The sequence below is a fragment of the Sardina pilchardus genome, chromosome 7 (genome assembly GCF_963854185.1).
Source record: "Sardina pilchardus chromosome 7, fSarPil1.1, whole genome shotgun sequence".
Classification (NCBI taxonomy): domain Eukaryota; kingdom Metazoa; phylum Chordata; class Actinopteri; order Clupeiformes; family Clupeidae; genus Sardina; species Sardina pilchardus.
This window is the reverse complement of record NC_085000.1, coordinates 35,872,907-35,898,437: the sequence shown is the minus strand read 5'-3', so window position 1 is coordinate 35,898,437 and position 25,531 is coordinate 35,872,907.

Below are 25,531 nucleotides of genomic sequence, written 5' to 3'. Positions count from 1 at the left end.
CTTAAGGATCTTTGTCAATACTAGTCCTCCTTGACCTCAGTGCTGCTTTTGACACCATAGATCATGACATACTACTTCACAGGCTTGAACATTCCATAGGTATCAAAGACTCTGCACTTGCTTGGTTTAGATCTTACCTTACTAACCGCCAACAATTTGTACAGGTCCATAATGAACCATCCACCCCGGACTATGGTAAAATATGGAGTGCCTCAAGGCTCAGTACTAGGGCCCCTATTATTTTCTCTTTATATGCTTCCCCTAGGCTCTGTAATTAGAAAACATGGCATTAATTTCCATTCTTATGCAGATGATACACAATTATATATTTCCATAAAGCCCGATGACCCAACCCCGTTAGCCAAACTCAACACATGTCTGAGAGACATAAAAATGTGGATGACTAATAACTTCCTGCTATTGAACTCAGATAAAACAGAAGTTATGGTTTTAGGTCCAAAAAAGATTAGGGACATCCTATCTACATCACAAGTTACATATAGTGATCTCTCACTGACCTCATCCACAAGTGTTAAAAATCTAGGAGTTATAATTGACCAAGAACTTCTACTCAGTAGTCACATAAAGCAGATCACAAAAACTTCATTTTTCCATTTAAGGAACATCTCAAAGATAAGGAAGTCCCTATCCTTACCAGACGCTGAAAAATTAATTCACGCTTTTGTCACTTCTAGGCTAGACTATTGTAATGCACTATACGCCGGCTGCAATAATACCTGTGTAAAAAGCTTACAGCTTATACAAAACGCAGCTGCTCGCACACTCACTAGAACCAAAAAATATGAACATATTTCCCCCATCCTAGCATCTCTACATTGGCTACCTGTTAAAAGTCGCATTGACTTCAAAATTCTACTTCTAACATACAAAGCCATAAATGGCAGGGCACCTGAATATATTAAAGATCTTCTAGTCCCATATAATCCACCTAGACCCTTACGATCACAAAATACTGGACTTCTTGTAACTCCAAGGATTTCAAAAACTACAGTAGGAGGCAGAGCTTTTTGTTACCGCGCACCTCTCCTCTGGAATAATCTTCCTCCCTCAATCCGTTTATCAGACACCCTCCCTATTTTCAAGTCTAGACTTAAAACATATCTCTTTAGTGCTTCCTATAGTTAGGTATGGTGCAGTGTGGAACTGCAACCACTTCAGGGTTTCATTGGAACGGACCACCTCTGCTGTGGACTTGTGTGACTGGTGCTCCAGTCATGCCTGCCATGGTGGCTACCGACCACACCTGTGCTGGTGCTGACTACCCTCCACCATGCCTTAGTTATGCTGCTATAGCATAGCACTGTCATGGACTTCTCATGTGTCATGCCGTACAACTCTCTCTCCCCTCTCCCTCTCAACTCTCCCTCCTCCCTCTCTCGCTGTCCTGTCATTCAACTCCCTCTCCCTCTGCCTTTTCCCTCTATAGTATAATAAATTATATTCCCATTTATATACTTATTAATATCAACCATTATGACTTATATTAATACTAACACACTTTATTTCTCTTCCCTTTCCCCTATACCTCACTTGTGAGGTGTACCATTACCAGTCATCAGCCATCTTTGTGCCTGGCCCTCATCACACCTGAAGTCCCATCCCCCTGAGTGCCATTGCCATCATCATCCCTATGATTGCCCTACCATCGCCTGCTGTGGTTCCCTGCCAGGATCCCTGGGCCACACATCCTAGCGACCCATTACCCTCCAAAATTACTAATGGATTACTGATGGACTATTTATTCCCTATGCTGGACTGCTTGAACCTTCTGATACTACAAATGACTTTACTCTACTTAACTGACCCTAGGCAGATGGGTTGGGCCCTTGAGTCGTGGATCTGTCTGAGGTTTCTTCCTATATATATCTCCAATTCTAGGGAGTTTTTCCTTGCCCCTGTTGCTCATGGGCTCTCTTTGAAGGTTTGACGCTCTGTGAAGCGCCTTGAGACATGTGTAATGTTTTGGCGCTCTATAAATAAAATTGAATTGAATTGAATTGAATTGCTCAGATTCACAAAACACCTACCTCGTCAACACAAGCTGAGAAGGGTTCCATCTTTTCAGATGAGGAATTCCCACCTTTGACAAAGGTGGATGTTGCCTTATCGCCAATCAATCCCTTCCATGCTGACTGGCAGACTGACACTAATACTCACCATTCACCTCTCCAAAAAAGATTAGACAAAACTCACACTCTGAACCCATGCGTAATTTTCGAGACAGAGTCTCAACGGGACATTGAGCAAGATCCCGATGGTTTAGTCAATGTAGGCCTGCGGAGGGAGGAGGATTTGAATGAATCACATGCCAGTCAGACTGATTTTGAAGACCAACTTTCAACTGACAAACAGCCTCCGGTCAATAATGATTCTGGGAGACCCACTCACCTTCAAGCCTGTTCTCAGGGTCTTATTACAGATGAACATGAGGAGGGGGATTTGTCCCTGAATGTGGAGTCAGATGAGGGGGATAGAACCCCTGAGACAGCTGTTTCTAGGGACTCCTCTTCGGTTACAAAACAAACAGGGACAATTCTACCGTTCCGACCAGTCAAACATATAGCCACTCAAAAGAAAATGGTGGACTGGTCGCTAACTGCCCAAAAAAAGTGGCTTATTTTGGGCGATTCAAATGTTGCCAGGCTCCCTGATCATAATATCGCGGATCTTCAGATCGATAGCTACCCTGGAGCTAACTTTAGACATGCAGAGGCTATCCTGGAAAAAGCTAAATCTTCGGTACATGTAGAGAAAATAGTATTGTCTTTTGGCATTCTACATATGGAACAAAAACCAAAACAGACGGCTGTGAAACAGGTTCAAAAAGCCCTAAAAGTGGCAAGAGACAAATTCCCACATGCAGAAGTGTGTATCCCTCTGATCAACTTCTCTACTAAACTGAACAGGGACTACTAAGCTAATCTACAAGAACTTAATACTCACATCCGGACTAATATGCCCTTCATCCCCAAGCTACCAGCTGATCAATTTTATACCGATGATGATATACATTGGTCAAAACCCACAGCTGTAGCTATGCTACGACACTGGGCCAAATACTTAAACTTACCAGCCCCATAAACCCCTCTGTGGATTTGGGGCTAAAAAATATTGTGAATTTAGCCAGACATTTTCAACCCACACAGGAGCAGATGACCCTTCTGAATAAAGGTTTAACCTTTGTTCCTACATATAACTTAGATCATAATCAAAAAAAGCAAATGAATATGGACTTACAACAATATCATCGACGGTTAAAATTGGCTGCCTATTTTGGGGGGGAAGGAAGGTGATATTCCTACACCATTTACACACAAATCTAATTGGACCCCTAAGGCTAGTCAAATGCCAAGGACACTTAAAAACATTATTAGGGCAGATCAATATGCCTTTGATCATTTACACTGGGAGGAAAGAGATCCTCAGAATCTTACTCAGGTAGAAATTACAGCTCTTAGAGAATTACAACATAATCATTTCATAGTGTTAAAGCCTGCAGACAAGGGTAGTGCAGTTGTCATTTTGGACAGGGAACAATATATCTGGGAGGCCAAACAACAACTTCATAATCGGGATCATTACACTGAATTATCTTCTCCTATTTATGTAAAAACAATTCCTATGGTTAGTACAATCCTAGATAAATTACATGAAAAGGGCTACACTAATAGGAAACAGAAAGAATATTTAAAAGGATCAGACAATCCACGGCCAAGATACTTTTATCGTCTTCCGAAGATTCATAAGGATCCGAGTACCTGGCCGAAACCCTTTGAGATACCACCGGGTCGTCCAATCATTTCCGATTGTAATGGTGAGACATATCATACTGCAGAATACCTTGAATATTTTTTGAACCCCATCTCTAATTTGCACTCGAGCTTTATCAAAGATACTTATGATTTCTTGGGCAAATTGAAAAACCTTAAGATTCCCACACAGTCCTTTTTATTTACTATGGACATCGAAAGTTTATATACCAATATTGATTTAGATTCTGGTCTACAGGCTATCAAAATATGGTTTCAGAGATACCCTAAGCCAAACAGACCAGATGAATGGCTTTTGGAACTTCTCAAAATTAATTTAACAGGGAATGATTTTGAGTTTAATTCGAGATTTTACTTGCAGACTAAGGGGACGGCGATGGGAAAGCGTTTTGCCCCATCGTACGCCAATATCTTTATGGCCTACTGGGAAGAGTCTATTTTGGCGCATTGCCCTCTCAAACCGTTACATTATTTTAGGTTTCTTGATGATATATGGGGTGTTTGGGTTCACAGTGAAGAGGAATTTTCTGCTTTTGTTGACCATTTAAACAACCATAATAAGTCTATCAAATTTACATATACTTTGAATAAACAAGAGGTCAACTTTTACAGCTCCTCTAACATAATCCAAACGCTCGAAACCCATGCCCGAAAAAATCAAACGTTATTGGAGAAAAACTAAATTCCAACCTTCAAGTCCTCGCAATGGGTTTGGTTAGATTTTATTCCAGAAATCATGTCTGTTCCTAACTTTGTCCATACTGAATTACGACACTTGGGCATGATTCGGGACGTAAACCCGAAGCGGGGGACACTTGTCTGACGTCTCTACGACCTTTGTACGCGGAACGGCAGCCAAAAAGCAACGCGAAAAACGGGCCTAAAAAATAAACGCTATATATTCACCAAAAATCAGCGGAAGGTCATAGGGACTGAAACGAGGCGCCGACGGAAAGGTCTCATCAAGACGAATATGTGGATACCCGTCCCATCTCTCTAGGACATTCCGGTCAAGAGTTGCCCCCTAAAACGCACTCTGCGGCCTAGTCCTAGAAAAATATAAAAAAATATTCCTGAAAATTCACCCGAAGGTCCCCACGGCCCGAAACTCGACGCATATCCTAATTTGGGGATGCTGAAACTAGCCAAAGCGTCGGGGAAGCCGTGCGACGTTTAGTTCATAGAGATATTCAAAAAATGGCATTTCCCCACCCGGGGACTTGATTTCCAGAAATGAAGTCTATAAGTCTAACCTTTGTCCAAACTGAAATCTGACGCTTTGGGACCATGGCCTAGAGTCTAGTGATGCGTCCCAGGTATTCAGAATTCCGTTTGGAGCACTTTAAAAAAAACAGTCCCGATACCAGAAATCCAGTCTGGGGGCGTGGCCTTGGGTCGGGGGGATGCGTCCCTGCTATTCAGAATTGATTTTGGAGCACATTCCAAAAAAGCAGTCCCGATACCAGAAATTCAATCTGGGGTGCGTGGCCTTGGGTCGGGGGGATGGGCATTTTCCCATTCATTTCAATGGAGGACTTGATTTCCAGAAATGAAGTCTATAAATCTAACCTTTGTCCAAACTGAATTCTGACACTTGATTCGGGACGTAAACCCGAAGCGGGGGACGCTTGTCTGACGTCTCTACGACCTTCGTACGCGGAACGGCAGCCAAAAAGCAACGCGAAAAACGGGCCTAAAAAATAAACACTATATATTCACCAAAAATCAGCGGAAGGTCATAGAGACTGAAACGAGGCGCCGACAGAAAGGTCTCATCAGCTCCAGCCGCCGGCCCAGCCGCAGACCCCGCCACTCCCGCCTCGCACTGCCCTGCAGTGTGAGAGATGCGACCCTAAGGCGCGTGCGACACAACAATAACCTGCTGCGCATGCAAATTAATAAACTCACAGTTGCCAAGGGACATGAGGGGCATAAGAGGCGGAGGATGAAGTTTACGGTGGGAGTGCAGGACGATGTGGATGCCCCGGGTTATGGTATGTATATTTTTAAATGTTTTTTTCCCCACAGCTCTCCAAAGATTCATTTCTCTGAGCAAGACACCCAAACTAATGTAATGTAGTAGGTAATGGTAATGTAAATTAATGTTAACTGCCTGCTGCATTTTTTAGAACAACTCCTTGCCTTATATGCGGCTCGAACCACCTCGGGTGCAGAGTCCGAAAAGGCGAGGAGCAATAGCCAGCAGCAGGTTGTGGCGGTCAGGGAATTCCTGCTGGCGGCTGCGCAGGGCGGCGTGCCCCGCAGGGACCTCATATTCCTCCAAGATCACAGCAGGCTGAGGAGGTAAGTACTGTGATGTGATGATTGCTCATGTGGTTGTGTGTATCAAAGAACTTCCCATTTGCATAAACCCCCCCTAAAAACTGCCTTTTAAAACTTTTTTAACGCAATTCAGTGGTGGCAAGCAAAGGGCCTCAAACCCAACACCATAAAAAGCAAAATCCTGTCCGTCAGTGATTTTATCAAGTGGGTGCTGTTGGTGTCTCCAGAGGGCGTGCGCCTCTCATCACGGAAGCTGGGGGGTCTGAGGGCAGAGCTCATTCGGGAGCTCCGCAAACTCAAGGCACAAATCGTGACACATGTTGTCAATGTGAGGCGGCAAATGTCCGGTAAAATCAATTTCAAGTTCTGCTCTATTCTACTCAATTTTATTCTTTTCTTTTGTATTGTATTTTATTGTATTCTATTCTATTTTGCATTCCAGAAAAAGTCATGGATCTCAAAATACATACGGAGTTCATAGCAAAATCCAATGACTCCCTACCAAAGTATTTCAGTAAGTGTATCTGTAAGTTTACATATCCAAAATTATTAATTATAAGGGTGTTAATGACTTACAATTGTTAATGCATTATTTTTTCCTGTATTTTTATCTGCGTTTTCTTAGAAAAGGCCATCAAAACGAAGAGGGCGGCGGACATTAACAAATTTCTCGGCCTGCTGGGCGGGATCATTATAGCAGAGACCGGCCACAGGGTTGTGTGTCTGCATAACATGCTGGCCCAGGAGGTGCGGCAGGCCAAGAAGGCTGGGGCCTGCTTCGTCATTTATGTATGTCTTCATCTCCATTCTTCTGTTCAGTAAAGGCTGGGGCCTGCTTCGTCATGTATGTATGTCTTCATCTCCATTCTTCTGTTCAGTAAAGTTCTGTCATATATTGTAATGTGATGCAGTGTGATATGTCTGTTTTACCCATTGTGTCCTCAAACAACAGGTTAAGGACCACAAGACCCGGGCCTCCTTTGGCGACGCGCCCGTGGCTGTAGACCAGAAGGTCTACAAAAGGTCTACAGCATCATGAAAAAGTGGCTGGCTAGTTTCGGCATCCCCAAATTAGGTTACGTATTGAGTTTCGGGCCGTGGGGACCCTCGGGTGAATTTTCAGGAATATTTGTTTATGTTTTTCTAGGACTAGGCCGCAGAGATCGAAAGGGTTTCAAAAAATGGCTGAGCGAGCAGAGACCAGCGGCTACACCACCGGGGGGGTCTCGGAGGACCCCACTATCATATTATCACACACTGTAAGTTACACCCCATTGCCATATTTTATGGTATGAGTCTCAATGTAAACTTATTTTTAAATATGTTATATACATAATATATATTCACAAAAAACAATTTATGTTTTTTTAAAGGACGACGACTTTTTTTCGCTGTCTGATGGGGAGGAGGCCGTAGCCCCCGAGATGCGTCCCCAGCTAGCTCCCCAGCTACCCCTGGCTGAAGATGAAGCCTACTTCGCGGACGATGAGGAAGAGGAGGAGGAGGAGGAGGAGGAGGACTCATTTTTTTTTGTTTTTTTTAAGGGGGTTGTAAATAGTTAATTTGAATTTAAATAAATAATTTTTCACTTTTGACATGTTGTGTTCTAAGCAGAAGGTCAAAGGTCAATTTTGACTTTTGACATGTTGTGTTCTAAGCAGTGTTTGGGTACCCTCCTTTTGAGCTAGAAGGCCCAAATTCGGCCCACATGAAGGGGGCATCACGGGCCTGTGAAAGACATAGTTGGTAGCATGTTGGGAAAGGGGTCAAAGGTCAACATTTCCATTTTTCAGGAATATTTTTTGATATTTTTCTAGGACTAGGCCGCAGAGTGCGTTTTAGGGGGCAACTCTTGACGGGAATGTCCTAGAGAGATGGGACGGGCATCCACATATTCGTCAATTACATTTAAAGGTCCCGACTTTGAACAGACTAATTTTTTGGACACCAAGGTTTATTTTAAGAAAACGGACACACATGCTCTATTGTTTAAAACCAGTTTCCATCCAAAACATACTTACAAGGGAATCCTTAAATCGCAACTCCTCAGATTTCATAGAATTTGCACACAAGAACAACACTTTTGGGAAGCAACTAAAACCTTATTTGCAGCACTAAAACGCAGGGGTTATTCATGCTCTTTTCTTCGCCGCGGCCTCCGCTCCTTTTTGGAACCTGCTAAAACACAAACTGCAGAGTTGATACCCCTTGTAACAACCTTTTCTAAAATTAGTGTCCAACTGAATAATTATAAAGTCTAATTTTACCCGGTTTATTTCAAACACACAGGTACTTAACCCTCTAACCGCCCGGGTTTTTTTGGAATTTTGCATAAAAAATGCAAAAGGCCATGGCTTAAAAGTGGTCAGAGATAAAGTCCTACTGTAAATGTGAAAATCATTGAGTATGAACTAAAGTTTATAAAGGGAGTAAATTTACTCATCTAATTTGCATATTATGACGTCACAGATTGGCAATAGCGTCAAATTATGCACATTTCAGTAAATACTGATTGTTGAACACATTTGAGCAGTTTTACTTTGATTTTTGTAATTTCTCCGACATAACAAACAAACAGGACCACAGCCACATGTAAACCAACAATAGTAAACTATTAGTATTACCACAATCCCTATGTTACTATATAATAAAGTAGCCTGGTCAAATCAGTTCCTATCGCGGATGACTTTGTAGTTCTTCAGAGCCCTATTTTTACTAGACCTGCTGTCTGTACCATGTCAATTACAGACACTATCATCATGATTATCACTGGCACCAAGCACACCATGCTTATTTGAACCCTTTGGTCAACATTGCTGCAGGTAAACATTGACGTACACACGCAAAGACCCACCTCCATTCACAGACGCATCTTGACTGTCACTGCCAATGAACGACCGATCATAATCTCCAAAAGGCAGATATTCTCCTTCAGAATCAGAGTAGGTGAATGGCAGACCCAAGACTTCATAACACACGACTTTGTTTTTTAACATTTGCCGTTTTTCTGCTTCAATTTGTGCATAGCGATCGCGCATTTCACTTCCGCGTTATAAACAGGAAATGCGTCTTTTTTTTTTGTTTCTCGCGAGTAATACAGGCACTTCCTGAAAACTTTCTTACTCGAATTTGGGCTTGAATCGAAGCTCTGGATGTCTGCCAACTAGTGGTGGAGAGTATAAAGGCGATTTGTCACCCTACTCGGATCTACCGTCTGTTTTAATCAGTGATGTTGCTTGTCGCCGTACGGCGCCTTGGGCGGTTAGAGGGTTAAGAACATTAAAATTATTTCAGCCCTTAGAAGGAACAAGAATTTACAAGATATTTTAGTTCATAGTAAACTCCCTCCCTTACATAAGCCTAGAAAGATTTCTACTTGTCCAGAATTTCATACAAAAAAAGTGGGTTTGTAATCGTCAAACTAAACAAATCTTTAAAATCACAGCCGATATACAACCTAATATGAAAAATTGTATCTTATTTATTGTGCAAGATGAAGCAACCAATATGTAGGTGAAACAAAAAATTCTATACTGACGCGGTTACACCAACACCGATACAATTTCAATTTCAATTTAATGTCGCTTATAGAGCGCCAATACATTACACATGTCTCAAGGCGCTTTACAGAGTGTTAGACATTCAAAGAGAGCCCATGAGTAACAGGGGCAAGGAAAAACTCCCTAGAATTGGAGATACATATAGGAAGAAACCTCAGACAGACCCACGACTCAAGGGCCCAACCCATCTGCCTTGGGTCAGTTACAGTACAGTCATTTGTAGTTTGAAAGTTACAATGACAATGAAAGTTCAAATAGTCCAGTGTAGGGAATAAATTGTCCATTAGTAATCCATTAGTTATTTCTGAAGGTGATGGGTCGCTGGGATCCGAGGGCCAAAGATTCGGGCAGGGAACCACAGCAGGCGATGTTAGGGCAGTCATAGGGATGGCGAAGGCAATGGCGATGGTAGGGCAGTCAGAGGGATGTGACTTCAGGTGTGATGAGGGACAGGCACAGAGATGGTTGATGGCTGGTAATGGTTTACCTCACAGGTGAGGTATAGGGGAAAGGGAAGAGAAATAGAGTGTGTTAGTATTACTGTAAGTCATATTAAGTATTAATAAGTATATCAATGGTGATATAAATGGTTATACTATAGAGGGTTTACAAAACGCTTTTACACACCTCTTTTGTGGGGACAGGTGCGTAGGAATAGGTTACCCAGTTAAACCCGAAGAGGCATCCCGCACATCGTCCACCACGCATGCAAACATCCACCCACCCACCACGCACGCAACATCCACCCACCCACAATGCCCCCCCCAATGCCCCCCCCCCCCCCAGGCGAACCCACACACCACCCCTGAACCGCGCGTCGGAGCAGCATGGCTGAGCATGGCCAGCCAGAGTCCGCCCACAGGCGGCGCCACCCATCCGCAGACACCCCCCACCACCATCCGCGAGCAGAGAGAACGGGGCCCGCGCCAGCCCCACCCCAACCACAACACCACGCGAACACACACCACGGCCCGACCAGGACACACAGTCCGATCCGCCCCGCCGCCCAGGCCCCCCGGAAGCAGCGCCCCCAGAGCAAAAGTCCAGAATGCTTCATGTCTTTGGACGTGTCATCCTGTCATCCTGTTGACAGGGTCGGGAGGCGTAGGGAGGCGATGTAGTGTAATTAAAAACGTTAAAATCATTGGACATTGGTGTAATGTAATTAAAATCGTTAAAACCATTGGACTTCCACTCTAGAAACACCACCCCAAGAAGGCCCGGACCGCGAGCCCAATCCAAATACAATGCCGCAACAGCCCTCCCCTCCGCCATCCACTCCCAGCATTCCCACCTCCCCCGTCCCCCCCATCCCACTAAATGCACAGCCGTGCACATCTGATCAGACTGCATGCCCCAGCCAGACCGCCAATATACGCCCACGCAGAGCCACTGGCGAATGGAGCCGACACGAACCCCCCCCCCCCCCCCCATCTACAGACGGCGACGGGAGGCCCCCCGCGGACGAGCAACGCCACCCGCGAACGGACCCCGACCGGCCCAGAGCACCCAGCCACACCACCCAGGCGCGCAGCCCAGACATGATGCGCAAGCCCACCCGGGGAAGGCCCATGACCGAAACGGCGCAAATGGACAAAAGCCCGCATGCGCAGTGAATGAACAAATGCCCGCACGCGCAACAGACAGCACGCGGGACCCTCCCCCCCAAGCTACACTATAGAGGACAGGACAGGGAGAGAAGGAAAGAGGGAGAGTTGAGAGAGACAGAGGGAGAGGGGAGAAGAGGAGTTGTACGGCATGCCACATAAGAAGTCCATGACAGCGCAATGCTAAAGCAGCATAACTAAGGCATGGTGGAGGGTGGTCAGCACCAGATCAGGTGTGGTCAGTAGCCACCATGGGATGCATGACTGGGGCACCAGTCACACAAGCCCACAGCAGAGGTGGTCCGTTCCAGTAAGACCCTGAGGTGGTTGAAGTTCCACACTGCACCATACCTAACTATAGGAAGCACTAAAGAGATATGTTTTAAGTCTAGACTTAAAAATAGGGAGGGTGTCTGCTAATCGAATTGAGGGAGGAAGATTATTCCAGAGGAGGGGTGCGCGGTAACAAAAGGCTCTGCCTCCTACTGTAGTTTTTGAAATTCTTGGAATTACAAGAAGTCCAGTATTTTGTGATCGTAAGGGTCTAGGTGGATTATATGGGACTAGAAGATCTTTAATATATTCGGGTGCTCTTCCATTTATGGCTTTGTATGTGAGAAGTAGAATTTTGAAGTCAATGCGACTTTTAACAGGTAACCAATGTAGAGATGCTAGGATGGGGGAAATATGTTCATATTTTTTGGTCCTAGTGAGTGTGCGAGCAGCTGCGTTTTGTATAAGCTGTAGGCTTTTTAGACAGGTATTATTGTAGCCGGCGTATAGCGCATTACAATAGTCTAGCCTGGAAGTGACAAAAGCGTGGATTAATTTTTCAGCGTCTGGTAAGGATAAGGACTTCCTTATCTTTGAAATGTTCCTTAAATGGAAAAATGAGGTTTTTGTGATCTGCTTTATGTGACTATTGAGTAGAAGTTCTTGATCAATTGTAACTCCTAGATTTTTAACACTTGTGGATGAGGTCAGTGAGAGATCACTATATGTAACCTGTGATGTGGATAGGATATCCCTAGTCTTCTTAGGACCTAAAACCATAACTTCTGTTTTATCTGAGTTCAATAGCAGGAAGTTATTAGTCATCCAAATTTTTATGTCCCTCAGACATGTGTTGAGTTTGGCTAACGGGGTTGGTTCATCGGGCTTTATGGAAATATATAATTGTGTATCATCTGCATAAGAATGGAAATCAATGCCATGTTTTCTAATTATAGAACCTAGAGGAAGCATATAAAGAGAAAATAATAGGGGCCCTAGTACTGAGCCTTGAGGCACTCCATATTTAACCATAGTCTGGGAGGATGGTTCATTATGGACCTGTACAAATTGTTGGCGGTTAGTAAGGTATGATCTAAACCAAGCAAGTGCAGAGTCTTTGATACCTATGGAATGTTCAAGCCTGTGGAGTAGTATGTCATGATCTATGGTGTCAAAAGCGGCACTGAGGTCAAGGAGGACTAGTATTGATGCATAGCCGTTATCAGCAGCAATAAGGAGGTCATTAAACACTTTAACTAAGGCTGATTCGGTACTGTGGTGGGCTCTAAAGCCAGATTGGTACAGTTCTTGAATTTTGTTAGTTTGTAAGAAGGCGCTAATTTGTTTGGATACTATTTTTTCAAGTATTTTTGATATAAAAGGGAGATTAGATATAGGCCTATAGTTAGCTAGGATGTTAGGGTCAAGGCTAGGTTTTTTGAGTGATGGCTTGATAACAGACATCTTAAACTGCTGTGGAACATGTCCTAATAACATTGAATTATTTAGAATCTGAAGTAACGTATTATCGAGGAGGGGGAGGGCGGTCTTAAGAAGGTGAGTGGGAATAGGGTCTAGCAGACTAGTTGCAGATTTTGATGAGGAAATTGTGGAGGTGAGCTCTAATGTGTCAATAGGTGTAAATGAATTAAATGTTGTGCTAGGTTGCATCTGTGATTCTGTTATGTTTTCACTATTATTTGGCAATGGAGTATGTGTATTTGGTGAAACTGACTGGTTGTTGATCTTAACTCTAATTGTTTCAATTTTATCATTAAAAAAGTTCATAAAATCATTACTATCTAAGCTTAAAGGAATAGATTGGCTTACTTCATTATGGCTCTTCGTTAAGCGGGAGATTGTGCTAAAAAGAAATTTTGTATTGTTTTTATTTTCTTCAATCAGTGAGGAATAGTAAGCTGACTTGGCCTTGTTAAGTGCTTGTTTGTAAGCGATGAGGCTATCTCTCCATGCTTGGCGAAACACTTCCATTTTAGTGGTGCGCCACTTTTGCTCTAGTTTGCGTGTTTTTTGCTTAAGGGTTTTAGTCTCTGATGTATACCATGGAGCGTGTCTTGTTTGTTTCCTTGTTTTCTTTTTGAGTGGTGCTACAGAGTCTAGGGTTGAGTGTAGTGCATTCATTACATTATCAGTTAGTAAATCGACCTCTGTTGAGTTAAGGGAAGGACCTTCTGTTTTAGGAGAAGGGCCCTCTAATATATCCTGAGTCACAGATGTGGAAAGGGTTAGTGGAATTTGTTCTAGAAAGTCTGCAGTCGTTTTTTCAGATAGGCTGCGACTATAGTAGTAAGTGGAGTTAGGTACTAAATAATGTAGTGTCATTTCAAAAGTAATTAGATGGTGATCAGTTAGGGTGGGGTGTTGTGGTATGATTGTTAACTTTTCTATGTTTATGCCATATGACAAGACTAGGTCAATAGTATGGTTATGACGATGTGTGGGTGAATTAACATTTTGGGAGAAGCCGAGATGGTCAATTAGAGATTGGAATGCAATTGTGAGACTATCGTTCACATTATCCATATGAATATTAAAATCACCCAATATAAGTATTTTTTCTGTTTGGACAACTAAAGTGGAAAGAAAATCAGAGAATTCTTCTAGGAAATTAGTGTAGGGGCCTGGGGGTCTATAAAGTGTGACCACGGTTACAGGCAGATTAGTTTTCCAGTCTGGATGTATAAAATTAAAAATTAGGACTTCAAAAGATGTAAGCTTATGTGCGGGTTTGGGAGATGTGAGAAGGCTAGAGTGATAAATTGTAGCTACTCCACCACCCCTGCCAGTATGGCGTGGTACATGGTGGTTTAGATAGGAAGGAGGTGTGGACTCATTCAATGGAAGGTATTCATCTGGTTTAAGCCAGGTTTCAGTGAGGCACATTACATCTATGTGGTTGTCAGTAATAATTTCATTAACCAAGGGGGTCTTACTTGATAATGATCGAATGTTAAGTAAAGCAAGCCTAAGTTGCGTTTTTTGGGGGGATTGTGTAATCGAGGATGTTTTTATTTGAATAAGATTGCTAAAATCAATTCCCCTAATGGATCGAGCACGAGACAACTTTGGTACAGACACCCTTTCTATTTGGCCCTGTGTTGGCCTATCTGGGTGACTCTGGGACGACAGAGATCTGTGTAAGACAATATCTCTGCTGCCTGGACTAACCTCTGGTTTGTCAGGAACTAGACAAACCAGAGGTACAATATTAGGAATCAAAAAGAAACAGATACCTATCTGGTTTAACATTTTCTAAGCCATGGCATTCATTGCCTCAGGGTAATGGGTCTACAACACAATCCTTCCTGGACGGATAAACAAAGGAAACATCTAGAATATCAGTGGATTTCTAAATTAGCTACACGTTTCCCAGGGGGACTTAATGAACAGGGACTCACTGGTTAACCATCGAGATGGACCGTGCATAACATGGTTCCTGACCTAGTCAGGACCATGGATTTCTTTTCCCCCTAACCCTAACCCTAGGTAGACTTCTGAGGGTCCTGACATTTAAAACGAGATACTTAGAACTTTGGAAGTGCACAGGAAGTTTATTAAAAAATACTGTTTATTCCAGCAGTACCTTCATAGAATCTCTCCGCTGGGCGCTATCTTGTGGTGAAGTCGCGACAAGTCGACTGATGAGCACAAACGAACAGGAAAGACAGGGGGACATATTCTAAGTTCTAAGTATCTCGTTTTAAATGTCAGGACCCTCAGAAGTCTACCAATACAGTGTTGAGTTACTTAGAACCGTTTTAACGATTTAAAAATAGCGATTTAGCTGCATAGGCTACGTCAGTGTTTCCCAAACTTTTTTTCTGGGGACCCATATTTTAAAAGTCACAAGCCATCGCGACCAAAGTCAACAGACATTATTCGTAAATCACAAAAAGGTGGATTTGACCATTTTTGAACATTTATGATGATATTTTATTGTTATTTAAAGAGTCACTTCACCCCATAACTCCACCCACTTCACATTTCTGAAAACGGCTTTGAAAATGGGCGAGACGTTCTGAAATTTGGAGAGAGAGTGCAGCACTGCTGCAACCAATCAACCATGGTGATTTCGTGTCAATCTGGGAATGAGTGCTGCAGACATGGCTTATCACAGGTAGGCTAATCAGGGCAGCAGGTGTTGGGGCGTTTCAGTCCTAATTTGTAACGACCCGGTGACGTAGTGTCGGACTAGAAGTGCAGGACAACGTCAGCATTCCAATAGTATTTTGGACCAACATGCCATGGCATGTTTTCAAACGGCAGTATGCGCGAGAGAGCAATATCTCCCATACAAAATCAGACGAAATGTTACTTTTGTCGAGAAACACGATTTTTGTCAATATTAACCCTGGTAATAGTACAGTTCACCACTTATGAGTATTTTCAATCAATCAACAGCTCAAAAAACCTATTTTAGGGTGCAGTGACCCTTTAACCCTCTAAGCGCCACAGGCGGATATAGTCGACAAGATGCGGTACTGAATAAAACGGCCGATTTAGTCAAATAGGGTGTCAAACTTCGTTCAAACTCCCTGCCACTAGTTGGCAGACATGTCATACTACGTCCCTGACTCAGAATTACGTCATGCTTCTATACAAAATATTCGAGCAAGAGCGCTTTAAACGCGTGCAAAATATCAGCTGAGCTAGTTTGCTGTGAGCCATTGTACCGGAGCGGTATTGTTAACGTAAACGACTATTAGCATTAGATAATCGTCTAAACACATCAAAAAAGTTTACCAGGAATGAAGTACTGGGTCTTATGTTCGCTGACAGTGATTCTGAAGGGGAATATCATGAATATCAATGCCATGCTTCATGCGTCTCTGCCTAGCAGCAATGCAGCTGGACGACGTGATAGTTTAGTCACACCAAACACAAACGTGGATCCTTTGCCCAATGTCAGTGTTATGAAAAGTGTTTCACGGGGTTTAGGTGTTCATCGGGAACTTTGCAGACCCTCATAAGACGTGTTAGTTGTGTAGAGAATGAAAATAGCGTCGGGGGACTGCCTTTTACTTATCATGCTAGCCATGATTGCTCCGTCCTCCGTGTGCCTCTCCATAATTGCTAGAACGGTAACGTGATGGAGCCTATCATCAGATAATCGTCTAAACCCATCAAAAAAGTTTACCAGGAATGAAGTATTGGGTCTTCTGTTCGCTGACAGTGATTCTGAAGGGGAATATCATGAATATCAATGCCATGCTTCATGCGTCTCTGCCTAGCAGCAATGCAGCTGGACGACGTGATAGTTTAGTCACACCAAACACAAACGTACCCTTTGCTCAATGTCAGTGTTATGAAAAGTGTTTCACGGGGTTTAGGTGTTCATCGGGAACTTAGCAGACCCTTATAAGACGTGTTAGTTGTGTAGAGAATGAAAATAGCGTCGGGGGACTGCCTTTTATTTATCGCGCCAGCCATGATTGCTCCGTCCTCCCTGTGCCTCTCCATAATTGCGAGAACGGTAACGTGATGGAGCCTAGCATTAGATAATCGTCTAAACCCATCAAAAAAGTTTACCAGGAATGAAGTATTGGGTCTTCTGTTCGCTGACAGTGATTCTGAAGGGGAATATCATGAATATCAATACCATGCTTCATGCGTCTCTGTCTAGCAGTAATCCAGCTGGACAACGAGAGTTTAGTCACTCCAAACACAAACGTGGATCCTTTGCCTAATGTCAGTGTTATGAAATGTGTTTTACGGGGTTTCGGGAACTCAGCAGACACTGATAAGACGTGTTAGTTGTGTAGAGAATGAAAAATTAGCGTCGGGGGACTGCCTCTATGGCGCTATCCATTTGCTCCTCTTCCGCGTGCCTCTCCATAATGGCGAGGACGGTAACGTGATAGAGCCTTTTGTCTAATACTAATGGGTATGTTGGTATGGAGGTCTATAAGTGTCCATGGGAGAGCTGTGGGGCAACGAAGAAGCAGTATGGCGAGTCACAAGAATGAGAATGGACAGAGCATGCTTCACTCCACTCGGGAGGCGCGCGTGGCAGACCTAGGCTGCCATCAGACAAAATAAGCTACAGGTGCAGTGTGAGGTGAGTTTTTGTATCATGCTCTGCAATGAGAGGTACCACACCATGACACACTACAAGAACTGTCACCTGAATGAATAGGGATTCATTATCTCCACAGCAAAAAGAATGCTTTATGATTTGCATTCCCGTCATCATCATTTCCATCATCTTGCCATTATTCGTAATTATTCACATTGTTGATTTACTATTTCCCTGACCATTAGTATGGTACAATGTGTGTTATTTTAGTGTGTACATGTCCTTGTTATTTTAGTGTGTACATGTCCTTGTGATGTAACACCCCCCCCCCCCCCAAAAAAAAAAAAAAAAAAAAAAAAAAAACACAAAGTGGCAGATCTAAAGGCCACAGGCAGACAAAATACAGGTGTAGGCAGTGTGGGGTGGGCCTTTGTGTTGTGCCCTGCAATGAGAGGTACCACACCATGAAATACCACAAGAAGTGTCAACTGGATGAATAGGAATTCATTATCTCAACAGCAGAAGGCCTGCTACATAAATTCGCAGCATCGTCATCATTCCCATCATTTTGCTATTATAGCCTAATGATTTACACTGTTGATTTACTATTTCCCTGACCATTTAGTATGGTACAATGTGTGTTTTTTGGTGTGTGTGCATGTCCTTGTGATGTGTATTATCTGTCAGGAAAAAAAAAAAAAAATCCAACCAAAAAAACAAAAAAATTCAAAAAAATTCAAAAATCCGGATGGCCGCCACCATATGACGTCATTATGACGTCATAATATGCAAATTAGCTGGAAAATTGTAATCCCCACATAAACTTTGGGCCATCCTTAGTATTTCTCTAATTTACAGAAAGTCTCTATCTCTTATCACTTTTAAGTGAAAGCCTTTTGAAATTGAGATGTCAAAATCGAACGTTTTTGGAAAAAACCTCTGGCGCCTAAAGGGTTAACTTTATAAGCAATGTTTTATTATTATGTCATAACTCAAAGACTTAATGCCATTTTTAATAAGCCATCTCAGGCTGAGTAATCATCAGGCCTCTCTGAACAATTAGTACTAGACCTACTCAAGTTTTAAACAATGGAAAACATTGCAATTGACCCAGCAACATAATAAGGTATCCAGTAAGCCCATTTGGACATTAAAATGTGGACCTACAGTGCTGTGAAAAAGTATTTGCCCCCTTGCTAAGGTTGACTAAAAAGAGGAATATAAAATCATCTTTTGTAAATTGATCTTCATGCCTTAATTTGAAAAAGGAGTAAAAATCCAACCTTTAAGGACACCAATGTTCTTTGTGAATGAAGAATGTATCTTAAATAAATACATGTTTTCCTTAGAATATGCCAGTGGTCATAAGTATTTGCCCCCCTATGTTAAATTCCCATAGAGGAGGGCAGATTTTTATTTTTTCCTTGGCCTTTGGAATTAAAATAGCCCCACATCATCACATACCCTTCACCATAGCTAGAGATTGGTATGGTGTTTTTTCCAATTAGTCTATTAGCCTGTTCTAACCTGCTCATTGAGCTCAATGCAAATCAAACAGGCTAACAGGTTAACTGGAAAAACTGGGGCACTGGAGGACAGCGCAACACAGCATTCAGTCTATTTCTGTGCTTTGTTTTCATTTTTGTGAGCACAGACAATCCCAATTCGTACATGTTGTAGTGAAAGGAATAAGCATAGCAATACTGTTGAGGGCAGGATATTCTGATGAAATGCTTATCCAGAATGAAGATAGGTCACAGATCCATAGCGTCTTTGTGCGAACACAGCTGAGTTGCAACAACTTCTGCAGGACTAGCGTTAGCTCAAGCAAAGACTCGGGACTCTCAAATTCTTATGGGATTTTAGATCCACCTTTTGTCATTCAGAATGTCATATCTCTCTATTGGGAAATAGCGATCAAAATTCTCAATAAGCGCAGCGAGATGAGTTAGAATCAGAGCAGACTAGTGTTTCACATGCGTGGCCGCAACATCATGTTCTTACAGTACGTGTGGAAACACAGTGGGGAACAGACTCGGGCTGGCCATCTGAGTCGTGCAAGCCACAACTTCAAGGACTTTTGGAAAGCCTGACATTTTTTCTAATTAAGGAAAACATTGTCGTGCCGTCCCTGTAATTTCAAATTTAGTTCGTTGAGCGATGAAAAGATATCGGCCAGATAAGACAATTTGAGCAGCCAATCGTCTGTGAATAATTCGGCAAGAGCGGTCTTTTTCAGTATGAGGAACTAATGGATTTCGTTTCTAAGTTCATAGCATCTGGTCAAAACTCTGCCTTTTGACAACCAGCGCACTTCATTGTGAAACAATAAGTGTGTGCGTTCTGCTCCCACGTCTGTGCATAATCAACCGGTTGTTAAGTGCGCTTGCCTTAATGAAGTTTACAACGCAAATAACTTTGCCAAGTGTTTTGTCAAGGTCGGGGTATACCCTTGCATGCCAATGCCTGGCGGTGTATGAAACAATGATTCCATAATCTGCTTGCCTGCTTATTCGTTACAATTCTGTCATGTTTGCGGCCCCATCGCTCGTTATGTCCTCACAACTACCCCAGTCAAGTCCACAAACATTCGTTCAAGACACGAAATATCTGCTCTTCCCGTAGGAATATTCAAGCAACACAACTAGTCCTCCATAAATACAGTTTCCCACGCATACCTAACGTAAACCAGCAAGGTTGCGCAATCTGAGACGTCAGTGCTCTCATCAAGCATAGGCTACATTGTGACAAGGCGACCCAAAAAAAATCTTTCACGACCCAACTGTGGGTCGCGACCCAGTCTTTGGGAAACAATGGGCTACGTGATGCCCAATCTAATAGATTCAAGCGTACTGCAAGCTCAGCTGAAGACGGCGGAGTTCGGAGTGCGGGGGGGTGAGCGAAGGTGTGTCTTTAACACGTGTGAGAACACCTTAACATGTTTCGGTACAGTTAAGCTCAATTTCACACCGGAATTCTCCTTTAAAGCTCAGACTAATAGGTATTTGAAGCGACGCAACTCAGTTAGTCCAGCAAATATGTAAGAAAATGCTGGACTAACTGAGTTGCGTCGATTCAAATACGTATTTCCAATTGTTCTGAGTACAGAACATAAGTTGCACAACGTTAAGGCGAGACACGGCAGTTGAAAACATTGTTTTTGTGACCTCCGGTCAATTTCGAGATTTTGTGCTAGTTTGCTACCTTAGCATGTATTCTACCACCCTACTACAACAACAAAGTCCGATTTGCACATCTAGGTGTTTATTTCACGAACTTTTGTGTGCTCGCGCCTATGTATTTCTCCACATTTTCTCAAAAGTTCCCATTCTAAAGTGTCATGTACTCCCGCTACCGTGATCCAAATCATATCGTGTGTGATACCGTTGGAAAGCCCTGTTTCTCCTGCATGATGCTATGCAATCCAAATATGGACATTTCCTTTGTATTAGCAACCAATCACGAAAGTTCAAAGACGAGTCTAAGCTGAGAACGAATCTCATTGGCTGTGTTTCAAGGCTGTTTTCTCAAAATGAGTTATTTACAGTTTTGAGTCATTTTCCGGTAGATACTTCTCAGCCTCTGTAGCACATATGTACACCAAACTTTCCAGTTATACACTGAACAGTATTCTGAAGACATTTACAGAGGGATTTGTTAATACATCATTCCTGGCCTGATTTAGCCTGGATGCCAGACCGAAGTTTAGCCCCGCCTACATTCTTTTTCTGCAGGGAACTTCGGTCTGGCACTGCTCCGTTCAGCTGCTACTATTCAAGATACAGAGCTGTTCGGACCAATCACATTGTCAGGGCGGGCTTTACGTGATGATTGACAGATGAACAGCAGTGAGGTTCACGGCTGCATGCGTCCTCGTTCGACGAGTTGGGTGTGAGACCGTGTTGGCTTAGGTTGATTTTGATTGCAACAGAAACGCTATGGCTATGAATGCATAATTTCCCTGCTGAAAAAAACAGCCTGACCAGCTAAAGGTGGTTTGCTGGTTGACCAGCTTGTTAACCAGCTTATTTGACCACCCTTTGATGGTTAACCAGCTAGACCAGCAAAACTCTAGCGAAAACATACCTTCAGCTGGTTTACCCAGCTTACGATGGTCATTCAGCTGGTTTTGATTGTCGTACCACCTTAAGCTGGTCATTTTAGTTGGTGTTGCTGGTCTACATTGCTGGTTTTTACTGGCCACGCCAGCTTATGTTGGTTATTCTAGAAAACCAGCTTGACCATCTTTGTCAAGCTTGACAGGCTGGTCACCAGCATGACCATCTTAAACCAGTTGTATCCCAAACGACAGGCTGGTCACACCACCACGACCAGCTTCCTCAGATGGTCACGCCAGCATGTCTAGCTGGTGGCCTAACCAGCTACACCAGCAAAGACCAGCAATAATAACTGTGTTTTGGGCAAAGACCAGCAAAGACCAGCTGAAACCAGCTACCAGCCTAAGCTGGTTTCTTGCTGTTTTTTTCAGCAGGGTTGTTCATGCAGTTTGGCCTTTCGTTTCTCTTAGCTATTGAAACGGAGGTGTTATCAAGGATTCACACTATTTCTGAACACTTAGACCAACGTGGATATGTGGGAAAACTTCAGTTTCACTTTCACCAAGTTAAAACAGCATGTTTGGGTGATGTTGTTCCTGTTTGTTTAAAAATGTCTGTTTGCTTGTTGGGTTAACGACACACTTCCCCAGCTGTTCATTGCATAGCCTACAGTTGGAAGGAATTATTTTTAAAAACGAGGGAGGATGTTTTCCATATAGCCTACCCTGCTACATATTTCGTTGTCTTAGATTTCGCAGATACTGACAGCCAATAACTTGTTCTGTTTGGTTTGGGCTATCCAATGAGTGCAGAGCTATCCCCCCCGCCCTGTATCAGTTGAATCACGCCCCATAATCGCAGCTGAATGGAGCAGTTTCAGACTCATATTCTGACAAGAATTGAGTATGACTTAAGCCTACCTTACATTGACAGACTTTGCAAAGATTTGGAAAAGATTTTTGAAAGATTACAGTCTCAGACCCTCTCACATCTAAAGACAATTCATTGAGTTTTTAGTCACAGTCTAGTCACAGGCCAGTCTCAGATTAGGATTTTGCAAAGACTGTGGGTCACTATTTACAAGACTGCTGCTAGATTCCTTCAAATTATTTCCATCGTGCAATAGGCTACACGTCATTAACAGGAAATCACATGATAGCCTACTCATATCTAAGTATTTTTTTCGCGTTTCTGCAGCATTGTTTGATGTGTGACATCACTAACAGATATAGAGTTGTTCTGTCTCGTAGAATAGCCGACTAATAAATTATAAGAAATGAAATAACAAATAATCATATAGGCTACAGCTGTCGCCTATTTTGCCCCTTCCTGTTTTCGTGTTCGCAAGAGGTTACTATTGGTTTTTAATGTTCAAGTCACTATTTGCATGAGCCACGACTGAAAAGACTTCCGATAATATCAAACATGTTTGATATTGTCGTAACGGCAAAACTAGAGAAAGACTGCCTCCGACGGACTTAAAACCGCTAAGATTGGCACCTTACACTAAACGATTTACATGACGGGAGCGCGCTGCGATTCTAGCACAACTCCCGATTTTGGAAATTTAGTCGCCGACTGTTAAAACAGGCCAAAATCGTGCAATGTAAGCCAGCCTTTAGTCAGGCTAGGCCTGATTTATGTGACATGTTAAAGGGATATTCCGCCATTTTTGGAAATACGCTCATTTTCCACCTTCCCTCGAGCAAAACAATCGATATTTACCTTGTTCCCGTTCATCCAGCCATTCTGTGAGTCTGGCGATACAACTTTTAGCTTCAGCCTAGCATAGATCATTGAATCGGATTAGACCATTAGCTTCTCGCCTGCTAGCTTCATGTTTAAAAGTGACTAAGATTTCTGGTAATTTTCCCATTTAAAACGTGTCTCCTCTCAAGTTAGAAAGTGCAATAAGACCAACTGAAAATGAAACCTGCAGTTTTTCTAGGCTGATTTGACATGGAACTACACTCTCATCTGGCGTAATAATCAAGGCAACTTGCAGCTACTGGCACTACTACTGCTTGTTGTCTATGGGGACTATTTTCAGATGCTGCGTAAGATATCACTGCGCCTATGGTACGTTTGCAAGTTGCCTTGATTATTACGCCAGATGAGAGTGTAGTTCCATGTCAAATCAACCTAGAAAAACGCCAGGTTTCATTTTCAGTTGGTCTTATTGCACTTTCTAACTTGAGAGGAGACACGTTTTAAATGGGAAAATTACCAGAAATCTTAGTCACTTTTAAACATGAAGCTAGTAGGCGAGAAGCTAATGGTCTAATCCGATTCAATGATCTATGCTAGGCTGAAGCTAAAAGTTGTATCGCCAGACTTACAGAATGGCTGGATGAACGGGAACAAGGTAAATATCGATTGTTTTGCTCGAGGGGAGGTGGAAAATGAGCGTATTTCCAAAAATGGCGGAATATCCCTTTAATCAAAAAAGCATGGCAAAAATCGTTTTTTTAGGCTATGGACAGTATATTTGGATTTCCTAGGCAATGAAAGCAGATATCCTGAAATCCCTCTGCAATTTTATTATAATCTTGTTTGTAAACAACATGAAAGAATAATTTTGCACCTGGCTTTATCATATGCTCAGATCTATCTACCGGAAATACATGCAAAATCATGCATATTTAATTCAATTTCGATTTCAATTTAATTTCGCTTATAGAGCGCCAAAACATTACACGTCTCATGGCGCTTTACAGAGTGTTAGACATTCAAAGAGAGCCCATGAGTAACGGGCAAGGAAAAACTCCCTATAATTGGAGATACATATAGGAAGAAACCCCAGACAGATCCACGACTCAAGGGCCCAACCCATCTGCCTTGGGTCAGTTACAGTACAGTCATTTGTAGTTTGAAGGTTACAATGACAATGAAAGTTCAAATAGTCCAGTGTAGGGAATAAATTGTCCATTAGTAATCCATTAGTTATTTCGTAAAGTGATGGGTCGCTGGGATGCGTGGGCCAAAGATTTGGGCCGGGAACCACAGCAGGCGATGGTAGGGCAGTCATAGGGATGGCGAAGGCAATGGCGATGGTAGGGCAGTCAGAGGGATGTGACTTCAGGTGTGATGAGGGACAGGCACAGAGATGGTTGATGGCTGGTAATGGTTTACCTCACAGGTGAGGTATAGGGGAAAGGGAAGAGAAATAGAGTGTGTTAGTATTACTGTAAGTCATGATGGTTGGTATTAATAAGTATATCAATGGTGATATAAATGATTATACTATAGAGGGTTTACAAAACACTTTTACACACCTCTTTTGTGGGGACAGGTGCGTCGGAATAGGTTACCCAGTTAAACCCGAAGAGAGAATCCCGCACATCGTCCACCACGCTTGCAAACATCCACCCACCCACCACGCACGCAGCATCCACCCACCCACAATGCCCCCCCCCCCCCAGGTGAACCCACACACCACATCTGAACCGCGTGCCCAAGCAGCATGGCCGAGCATGGCCAGCCAGAGTCCGCCCACAGGCGGCGCCACCCATCCACAAATAACCCCCCACCACCATCTGCGAGCAGAGAGAACGGGGCCCGCGCCAGCCCCACCCCAACCACAACACCGCACGAACACACACCAACGGCCCGACCAGGACACACAATCTGATCCGACCCGCCGCCCGTTTATCAACCCTAACAGCTCATTCACACTGAAATCTGTGAATTCACGGTGCGGGCACATTTTAGACCGTTGATTAGAATACAGTACGGATTAGACCATGCACACAGCACACATGTTCTGTGCGTCAACACCAGTAACTCAGGGCCTTCTGCTCGCATGAAATAGGAACAGGTTTTGTATCATTACTAGTACATTATACTTACAGTAATCCCACTGCCATCTTGTGCTTCTTCTGTGTCAAGGTCAAATTCATGGTCAGAAGAATCCATATGAAGG